The following is a 10,966-nucleotide window of genomic DNA, read 5'->3' on the forward strand; positions in this document are numbered from 1 at the left end:
ATCACCAGGACACTTCCACTGGCCGGGCTGCTTCTCTCTCTGGGAGGTGGGTTATGTCCTATCCTCCCCGTTTTGCTCTCTTCTTGATGTATATACAGAGGAGACTTTTCTATGGACTTAGAGATAGTAATTTTTTAGCATATTAATTTCGGTTTTCAGGGACAGCTAGTGGAAGTTTGATGGTGTCCAAATCATTCTCCATATAATGTAGTTTATTTTCCTTCCTTTGTTTCTTCCCATGTTTTTCTTTCTTTTCCTTTCCTTTTCTTTTCTTTTCTTTTTTTTTTTTTTTTTTTTGAGACGGAGTCTCGCTCTGTCGCCCAGGCTGGAGTGCAGTGGCGCGATCTCGGCTCACTGCAAGCTCCGCCTCCCGGGTTCACGCCATTCTCCTGCCTCAGCCTCCCGAGTAGCTGGGACTACAGGCGCCCGCTACCACGCCCGGCTAATTTTTTGTATTTTTAGTAGAGACGGGGTTTCACCGTGTTAGCCAGGATGGTCTCGATCTCCTGACCTCGTGATCCGCCCGCCTCGGCCTCCCAAAGTGCTGGGATTACAGGCGTGAGCCACCGCGCCCGGCCTCTTTTTTTAGACAGGGTCTCACTCTGTCAGCCAGGCTGGAGTGCAGTGGTGCGATCTCAGCTTACCGCAACCTCTACCTTCCAGGCTCAAGCAATTCTCCTGCCTTAGCCTCCCTAGTAGCTGGGATTACAGGTGTGCACCATTACGGCCCAGCTAATTTTTGTATTTTTAGTAGAGACAGGGTTTTACCATGTTGGCCAGGCTGGTCTTGAACTCCTGACCTCAAATCATCCACCCACCTCGGCCTCCCAAAGTGCTGGGATTACAGGCGTGAGCCACGGCGCCCAGCCTCCTTCTTTCCTTCCTTCTTTCCTTCCTTCCTTCCTTCCTTCCTTCCTTCTTTCCTTCTTTCCTCCCTCCCTCCCTCCCTCCCTCCCTCCCTCCCTTCCTTCCTTCCTTCTTCCCTCCCTCCCTCCCTTCCTTCCCTCTCTTTTTTTTTTTTTTTTTTTTTTTTGAGACGGAGTCTGTTGCCCAGAATGGAGTGCAGTGACACGATCTCAGCTCACTGCAACCTCCACCTCCTGGGTTCAAGTGATTCTCCTGTCTCTACCTCCTGAGTAGCTGGGATTACAGGTGTGCACCACCACACCTGGCTAATTTTTGTATTTTTAGTATTGACTCACCATGTTGGCCAGGCTGGTCTTGAACTCCTGACCTCAGGTGATCTGTCTGCCTCGGCCTCCCAAAGTGTTGGGATTACAGGCGTGAGCCACTGCACCTGGTCTTTCTTTCTTTAAAAATATGTTTTCCTTTGCTTTTTTTTTGTTTTCTCCACATAGTTGAACATCCTGGAAATTCGTTCCTTTGCGTTAGTCTCTGAGGATGGGCCAGTTAGCTACAGAGCCATCAGAGTCTGGGTGTCTGGCACCTGAGCTCCTCCTTGGCCCACAGAAAGGCTCTGCCCACCAGCTCCCCAGAGAGAATATGGAAATGCTGCCTGGGACCAAATAAGGGAATATAATGAAAGGGGCCTCAGGGCTGAGTCTGTGTCTGAGTCACATTTTAGCAAAGCGGCCACATAGCTTCTGACTCAGAGCACAAAGATTCTTCAATTCTTCATGGCAAGAATGAGACTCACAAGAGCATAAGCTCAGAGGTGGAAAGGAGGGCAGAGCTGTCTCCTCCTGTCCAGTCTAACCAAGGCAGCTAAGAAGCTGAGGCCAGAGAAGGGAGGGTCCCGCAGCCCTAGAGAGGGCCGGAGCCAGCTGGGGCTTCCAGACTCTCGGGAGAGGTCCCATCCTGCTGCCCGCTCTGCAGGCTCTGCTCAGTCTGCTTGGATGCTGCGTGTGTCGGGAGGCCCTGTCACCCTGCCCCTGACCCGGCTATGCTGGGGAGACCTCAGCTTTCTGACTCATACTCAGAAGGGAGTGTCTTAGAGGAATTTCTTTCCACTCAAGCAGTCTATGGACTGATCAAAAGTGCAAGTCATGTCAAGACATAAGTGCTCTCTAACATGTATTCTGCAATGTGGACTTGAATATAAAATGAAAAGCACAATAGTGAATAATTAGAGCTGTCATCTTGGCACGTTTTATGTAACTTCTGTGAGAGCGCGTATCACCTGGTGTTACAAATATTTAGTGTCCATTTCCCCGCTAGCCCATCCATTTCTGAATGAGACACCATGTCTTTCTTGTTCACCTTTGTGATCCTGGCATAGTGCCTGGCACCTGGTGGGTGCTTGGTAAAGGTTTGTTGAACAAAGGGTCATAGGCACAAAGCGTTCCCAGGGAAAACTTGTTGGCATCTTTGATGTCAGAATCATTGATTTAGGGTGAGGGAAATGCTCCCTGGGCCCTGTGTCATGCTAAAGGAGTCTCTGAATTGAGAACTTTGAGGAGCCCAGATTTACTATCCACTAGGATTGCTTCAAATGTCTGAGTTTAGGGTGGGGTGGAGTGTACCCTCCTTTACAAGAGAACCAGAAGATTCCTCCCCCAGGGTTTAATGCTTGAATTCCTCTAGGAGAAAGATAAGAATGTTGCAGGACAGAGCTGTGCAAGCATTTCTTGTTGCTCCCTCCTCCCTCTCTCTCTTTCTCTCTCTCTCTGGGGCTGACTGGTCTGTCCCTAAGTTGTGGGTGCTGGTGCTGGTGTGGAGGGGGGATGAAGGGCCCAGGACATCTCTATGGGGTCTACTTGGGACCAGACTGGCCATCAACACACAGCCCAGCCTCTCCACTTGATTGCCACTCCTGGGGGCATTTCGGTGGACTACAAAGTGCTAGAAACCATGAAGTCCCTGGACGCCCCCTTGGCCCCCTGAGCATTCTATGTAGGGATGGGGGTGGTTGGGTGTGTTCTGGGAGTAGGGTCCTGGGGGAGGGTGGAGGTAGTAATGTGAGATTGGTGTCAAAGAAAAGAAAAAATTATTCGGTGGCACTTGTTGAGGTATGATTAGGAAGGCTTTATTCAGGATCGTTGCAATAGGCATAGGGGCCACTGCAATGGGGTTTTGCGGGGTGAATAGAGATTGGGCTCAACTCTGAATATGGCACGGCCAGGTGGGAATGCATAGCCAAGAAGCAGAGTGGGGGTCAGTGACAGATAATTACTAAGAGGAAACATAAAGAATAAGGGGGATTCTGGCTAAACCCCCTAACCGAGTCTTGCTGAAGACAGGACAGGGTCATTGGACATCACCTAGATCGTGGAGGATGAGGAGCACAGTTAGATATTGGGGATGATCAGATAGCAAGGTGTTGAGGGGTTCTAGCTAAACTGACTTAGCAGGGTCCTCGTTAAAACTGAATTTTTCAAGGAAGTGCACAGATGGGCCTAGGAAAGGATCAGGAGGCTCACTAAAGTTTGGTCAAGCAAAGAATCTTTGTCAAGGGCCAGAAGAGGCCAGAGGTGAGGCCGAGAGGTGGGGAGGGACTAGCTGCTATAGGACCTTGTAAGGGCAATTGGAGGGGTTGGAAGTGAAGGGTGAAAGAGGTGAGTGTGGTGGTCAGGCTGGTGGGGAAGGAGTAGGGCTCTAGGCAGCTCTGGTGGAGAGGCTCCTGAGCCCCATCACAGGTGTTCCAGGGTCCATGAGAGCTTCTTCTGATAGCAGGACTGTAGACCCATGGTCCTGCTTGCCCACTCTTCAGAAGCAGGCCCTGATGGAGAAGAACTTGGCTTTTTATTTTTTATTTTTAAGAGACAAGACCTTGCTCTGTCACCCAGGCTGGAGTACAGTGGCATGATCATAGCTCACTGCAGCCTCCGTTTCCTGGGCTCAAGTGATCCTCCCACCTCAGCCTCCTGAGTAGTTAGGACTACAGGCATTTACCACCATGCCAAGCTAATTTGTGTGTGTATATGTGTGTGTGTGTGTAGAGATGGGGTCTCGCTATATTGCCCAGCCTAGACTGGAACTCCTGGCCTCAATAATTATCCTGCCTCAGCCTCCCAAGTGTGAGCTTGGCTTTATGAAGATACAATAATTTGGGGGCTTCTCCTAGTCTATTCCCACTCACGATTTTTATTTTTATTTTCACTTTTTATGTTTTTTGAGAAGGAGTCTCGCTCTGTCACCCAGGCTGGAGTGCAGTGGCATGATCTCAGCTCACTGCAACCTCTGCCTCCTGGATTCAAGCAATTCTCCTGTCTCAGGACAGATGCCTGCCATCACGCCCGGCTAATTTTGTATTTTTAGTAGAGACGGGGTTTCACCATAATGGCGATGCTGGTCTCGAACTCTTGACCTTAGGTGATCCACCTGCCTTGGCTTCCCAAAGTGCTGGGATTACAGGCGTTAGCCACCGCGCCCAACCCCCACTCACAATTAAACACAGCCTGCACATGTATTTCTGCACCAACAGGTTGACAGGCTCTCTTTGGAGAGAAAATAACCTGCTCCATCCTTTTGTGCAACTGGAATGATTTGTGTGTCTTGGGAAGTTTTAAAGGTCACCAAGATTTCCTGAACAACAAACATAAGCCTGTAGTAATAAAGTTATTACACCACAATCATGCTCTTCACTGTGAGCTATAGCGGGTGGTCCTGCCCAGGCAGGTGATGACGGTAAAATGGCGCCTCCTAGGGCCCGTTTGATGTTGTATTGGCTCCACCACGTGGCAAAAAGCAGTATTGTTATTTCAAAGCAAGAAAACCCCTAATTTAGCCATGGAAAAGGAAACCTCTATCTCAAAAGGCCTTTGATGCTTTTCAGCATAAACAAGTAAAACTGGCAAAATGTCTTGTTTTGGATCTCAGGCAGTCATGACTCCAGATCCCAAAGCCCTCTGGAGTCTGATACTGAGTTCCTCATGAACTGACCCATCTATTTATGTATCTATCTGTCTATCTATCATTATTTGTGACCACACATAACGTGCCAGGCATAATGCTGGGTACTGAGGCTTCAACCGTGAACAGGATACTGTACTGTCCTTACAGAGGACATAGACAATGGGCAACAGGCCATTGCAATTCACTGTGGTAAGCGCTATGGAGACAAATTACTGAGGATCCTCACTCAGATTTGGGGAGTCTTGGGTTATTTCACTTAGCATAATATCCTCATAATATCCTCAAGTTTCATCCATGTTGTGGCACGTGACAAGATTTCCTTTCTTCCTTCCTTCCTTTTTTTTTTTTTTTTTTTGAGATGGAGTTTTGCTCTTGTTGCCCAGGCTGGAGTGCAAAGGTGCAATCTTGGCTCACCGCCACCTCCGCCTCCTGGTTTCAAGCAATTCTCCTGCCTCAGCCTCCTGAGTAGTTGGGATTACAGGCATGCACCACCACGCCTGGCTAATTTTGTATGTTTAGTAGAGACGGGGTTTCTCCATGTTGGTCAGGCTGGCCTTGAACTCCCAACCTCAGGTGATCCACCTGCCTCGGCCTCCCAAGGTGCTGGGATTACAGGCGTGAGGCACTGTGCCCAACCGATTTCCTTCTTTTCTAAGGTGGAATGATATTCTATTGTCTTGGATATACCACATACACTGAGAAAGTCTTTTTACATTTAATTTATTTTTTTTTATTTTTGAGATGGAGTCTCACTCTGTCACTCAGGCTGGAGTGCAGTGGCGCAATCTTGGCTCACTGCAACCTCCGCTTCTTAGGTTCAAGTGATTCTCCTGCCTCAGCCTCCTGCGTAGCTGGGATTACAGGTGCGTGCAAACACGGACGACTCTTTTTTTTTTTTTGTATTTTTAGTCGAGATGGGGTTTCACCATGTTGGCCAGGGTGGTCTCAAACTCCTGACCTCAAGTGATCCACCTGCCTCGGCCTCCCAAAGTGCTGGGATTACAGGCACGAGCCACCACGCATGGCCAGGAAGTCTTTTTTTTGAGACAGGGTCACTCTCTGTTACCCAAGCTGGAGTGCAGTGGTGTGATCATGGCTTACTGTGGCCTTGACCTCCTGGGCTCAAATGATCCTCCCACCTCAGCCTCCTGAGTAGCTGGGACTACAGGTGTGCACCACCACATCTGGCTACTTTGTGTATTTTACATAGAAACGGGGTTTCACCATGTTGCCCAGTCTGGTCTTGAACTCTTGAGCTTAAGTGATCCACCTGCCTTGGCCTCCCAAAGTGCTGGGATTACAGGTGTAAGCCACGGTGCCTGGCCCTAAGGGAGGAAGTCATCAACTGGGGCCTGAGAGCTGAGTTCAATTAGTGTAAGGGTGGATGGATAGACGGAGAGAGGATAGGAAGGGGAGAGGGCTCCAAAATGACTGAGTAATTGGCTGGGAACTGAGAGAAGTTTCGGTGGCTGTAGTGTGGACTGTCAGATGAGGATGGTGATGGGAGATGGGGCCAGAGAAGAGAGCAGGTGCCGGGACACACAGGGCTTGTGAGTTCCGCGAAGGAGTTTGCCCAGTGTCCAGCAGGGGGCAGTAGTGGTGGTCTCCCCACCTTGTTCCTATGGGCTGATTTAGGCTGTGGTTCTGGCTGCGTGGCCTCTGTGTGTCTGTTTCCTCAGCCAGATCTTCTCTGAGTGGACAGCACTTCGAGAAGACCTACGTGGGATGGTTGGATCCTGGAGAGGCCTACAAGTAGCCATCGATTCAGTCCAGACACTATTTGCTCTGGAATGTGCGGGACTGGCTCACATTGGCTCCTGAGAGGAGGGAGAAAATGTGCGCAGGGCAAGTTGGAGACGTTATTTCTCAGTTTGCAGTTGGTTGGATCATGTCAGCCCATCAGGATATTTTAGCCAGGATGGAAACGAGCCTTCTAGAGCATTTAGGATGGGGATTGCCACTTGGGGAATTAAAGGCAATAATGACAAAATGAGCTTATCAGAGGACCTAGTAGGATTCTCATTCCTGTGGCTGGGTACTGTTGACAGGAGGGCAGCTTCCTGGGCACTCGAAGGCAGGAGGAACTTGACTCTGAACACGGCTAACGTCCTGTATTGTACAGCTGTGGTCATGCTGTGAAATTCTTGTGTCTTCTAGTTATATTTAGAGGAATTATATCTTTTTACTGTGTCTGTTGGTATTTTTACATCAATCACAGTCCATCTTGTAACAATAAAATAATCTTTCAAAAATGTTTTCTGTTTAAATTAGCCTAAAACTCTCCCTTTCTCTCTCTTTCTCTTTTTGAGACACGGTCTCACTCTGTTACCCAGGCTGGAGTGCAGTGGCACGATCATAGCTTGATTATATCTCACTGCAACCTTGACCTCCTAGGCTCAATGATCCTTCCACCTCAGACTCCTGAGGAGCTGGGACTACAAGCACACACCACCATGTCCAGCTAATTTTTTTTTTGTAATTTTTTGTAGAGGCCAGGTTTTGCTATGTTGCCCAGACTGATGCTGAACCCCTGAGCTCAAGCAATCCACCTGCCTTGGCTTCCCAAAGTGCTGGAATTACATGTGTGAGCCACTGGGCCCACCCCCTAAAACTATCTCTCATTTTTCAGCAAAAAATCTGATGAGTACTAATTCCCTTTTCTCCCAACTTTGTGTCTAAGATTTTGAACGTTGGGTGTTTAATGTCTAAAGGTATTTTCCTTCATGAAAACATGCAGGAGAGGGAGCTGCAGCTGCAAACTAGTGTTCTGAGGCCTCTTCTCCCTGTTCTCCTGCAGGAAGTCCGAGGTTCATAGCACTGTCACTAAGAACACATCTTAGATAGCAGGGCCTCCGGATACAGAGTGCCAGGGGCCAGAGGAGACCAGGCTTCCCCTCCACAGGTATTAGTGTGTGTGTGGGGGTGAGTCTGTTGTGGCTTGGGGCTGTCCCTGGCCATTCCACTGAGAAATGAGCCTCATGTGCTGGAGGGCCGCCTGCCACTCTGGTCCTTTCTGCCTATGATCCAAAGGGGAGGATGGTGCCTCGTTAGCCTCATCTCACTTGTTCCCTGTTAGTTGATTGGGAAGTGTGGCCAAACCAGTCTGCCTAAGACTACACACCCTGAACTGATATGATGGAGGTTGACACCAATCTTTTGGGGGGTCTTTTGGAGGATTTTTAAAAAAATAAACTTCAGATTTATCAAAAATTATGGAAAAATTGCAAGACTAGTCCAAACCCCTCCTGCATATTTTTTACCCAGATTCACCAATTATTTACCTTTTGCTTCATTTTTGCTTTATTATTCTACCATCCATCCATCCATCTACATACACACCATTATATGCATATACATAGCATTATATCCCCATTACGTATGCATATATGTGCTGTGTGCCTCTGTGTGTATATTTTTTCTGAACCACTTGAGAATCAGTTGCAGACATTATGCCCATTTACTCCTAAGTACTTCAGGGTGTATGAAAGTCAGAATATTTAACACTGGCATATTGCTATTATTTAATCTAATTGATACTCAAATATCATCAATTTTCCCAATAATATCTTTTATAACCTTCATAATTTTTTTCTCAGGTAAATGATCCAATACAGGATCATGAAATGCCTTTAGTCATTATGCCTGTTTAGTCTTCTTTAATCTAGGGCAGTTCCTCAGCCTTATTTTGTCATTTGTGACCTTGACATTTTTGAAGAACACACTCTAGTTAGTTTGTAGAATGCCTCTCAATTTGGATTTGTCTGATGTTTCTTTATGAATAGATTGAAGTTATGCATTTTTGGCAATAATATCATAGAAGTGATATGTCTTTCTCAGGACATTACATCAGGAGGCACATGATATCGATTTGCCCCATTTCTGATGATGATAATTTCGAGAATTTAGTGAAGGTGGTGGCTGTCATTTTCTCCATTGTAAAATTACTATTTTTAAAATACCTTTGAAATTAATCAATTATTTTTTGGGAACTACTTTGAGACCATATACATATTCTGTTCCTCAAAAAACTTTTACCTACTAGTTTTACATTCATTGCCTGAACCAACCACTACTATGATTATTATAAAATAGTGTTTTTAAAAATTATAATATTTCCTCTTCCTTTATTGGCTGGTATACGACTGCTAGGAAGAGTTTTCCATTATCTCCCAGTTATTTACATAAATAAGGGCAGATAGGTTCCTATATTACTCAATGGATTAAATGCATTACTATTATTATTTATTTTGATGCTCAAATTGCCCCAGATTTTGCCAGGGAGAGTCCCTTCAGGACAGCTCCTGTGCCCTTCTGCCGTGTCCTCATCATTCTTCGAGCACCCCCTTACTTCCTGGAACATGAAGCTATTCCAGATTCCACTTATAATTTTTCTGCGCTAGTTCTGGAATTAAACATTTCTTTTTTTGTGGGGGGAAATTAAGCATTTCTTCAAGGAGCCTTTTTTTTCTTCTTTTTCTTTTTAGTGGGGAATAGTATTTAGAAACCAAGATCTGGGTGCTTAGTGCTACTGGAATTGCTTCTACTGCCTCAAGGCAGACAGATCTCTGTTCTCTGTATTAGAGGACACTCTGTCCACTCTCTAGCTAACAGGCCCAGCCAAGAATTTTCTTATTCTTTTTTTTTTTTTTTGGCGGAGTCTCCAGGCTGGAGTGCAGTGGCAAGATCTCGGCTCACTGCAACCTCTGCCTCCCAGGTTCCAGCGATTCTCCTGCCTCAGCCTCCCAAGTAGCTGGGATTTCAGGTGCCTGCCACCATGCCCGGGTAATTTTTGTATTTTCAGTAGAGATGGGGTTTCATCATGTTGGCCAGGTCAGGTCTCGAACTCCTGACCTCAGGTGATCTGCTCACCTAGGCCTCCCAAAGTGCTGAGATTACAGGTGTGAGCCACCATGCCAGGATGAATTTTCTTATTCTTTAGGAGAATGTACCTTGATTTGATTTGTTATTCACTATTGAATGGGGCCAAGACCATAATGTTACATACTAACATGTAGATTTTTGTCTAGTATAGCTACTAATAATTTCATTCAGGGAAAAAAAATAAAACAACAAAAACTAAAACAAAAAATAAAAACCAAACAAATAAACAAAAACCCTAAATCCCAAAGGTTATAGTCTTCTTGCCCTGTATAACATTAACCAGTTTTGTATACCACCCCAAAATTCTATTTTAACATCTTTTATTCAGTGCCTATAATACTTAATCTCTCAAGTTCTCTTGAAACCAGCTTTACCATCCCACTCATTCTCTCATTAATTAGGTAAATGAGTTTTTAAAAAACCAGGTACATAAATCCTAAACATAATGCTCTCTTTATAAAAGTAAATAAATAAAATACAATTTTAACTCATAAAAAATTATACCCACGCTGGTGCAGAGCCTCTCCTTTAATCCCAGCACTTTGGGAGGCCAAGGCGGGTGGACCACCTGAGGTCAGGAGTTTGAGACCAGCCTGACCAGCATGGTGAAACCTTGTCTCTACTAAAAATACAAAAATTAGCCAGGCGTGGTGGCAGGTGCCTATAATCCCATCTACTTGGGAGGCTGAGGCAGGAGAATTGCTTGAACCCCAGAGGTGGAGGTTGCGGTGAGCCGAGATCGTGCCATTGCACTCTCTAGCCTGGGCAGCAAGAGTGAAACTGTCTCAAAAAAAAAAAAAAAATTATACCCAGCTGGGTGTGGTGGCTCACACTTGTAATCCTAGCACTTTGGGAGGTCCAGGTGGGTGAATCATTTGAGGCCAGGAGTTCGAGACCAGCCTGGCCAACATGGTGAAACCCCGTCTCTATTAAAAATACAAAAAATTAGTTGGGCGTGGTGGCACATGCCTGTAGTCCCAGCTACTCAGGAGGCTGAGGCAGGAGAATTGCATGAACCCGGGAGGTGGAGGTTGCAGTGACCTGAGGTTGCTCCACTGCGCTCCAGCCTGGGTGACAGAGACTAGCTAAAAAAAAAAAAAAAAAAAAAAAATTATACCCTGCCACTTGAATTTAAATTGGCCTCCAATTCCAAATGACCACAATGTGATTTATTTTAACCTTCCCTCTTTCCATATTTGTAATTCTCTTCTCCAACAGTGAGAGATATTGCTTTCATCCTTCTGAATATATTTATTTATTTATTTAATTC

The sequence above is a fragment of the Pan paniscus genome, chromosome 1, assembly GCF_029289425.2.
Source record: "Pan paniscus chromosome 1, NHGRI_mPanPan1-v2.0_pri, whole genome shotgun sequence".
In the NCBI taxonomy this organism is placed as follows: Eukaryota; Metazoa; Chordata; class Mammalia; order Primates; family Hominidae; genus Pan; species Pan paniscus.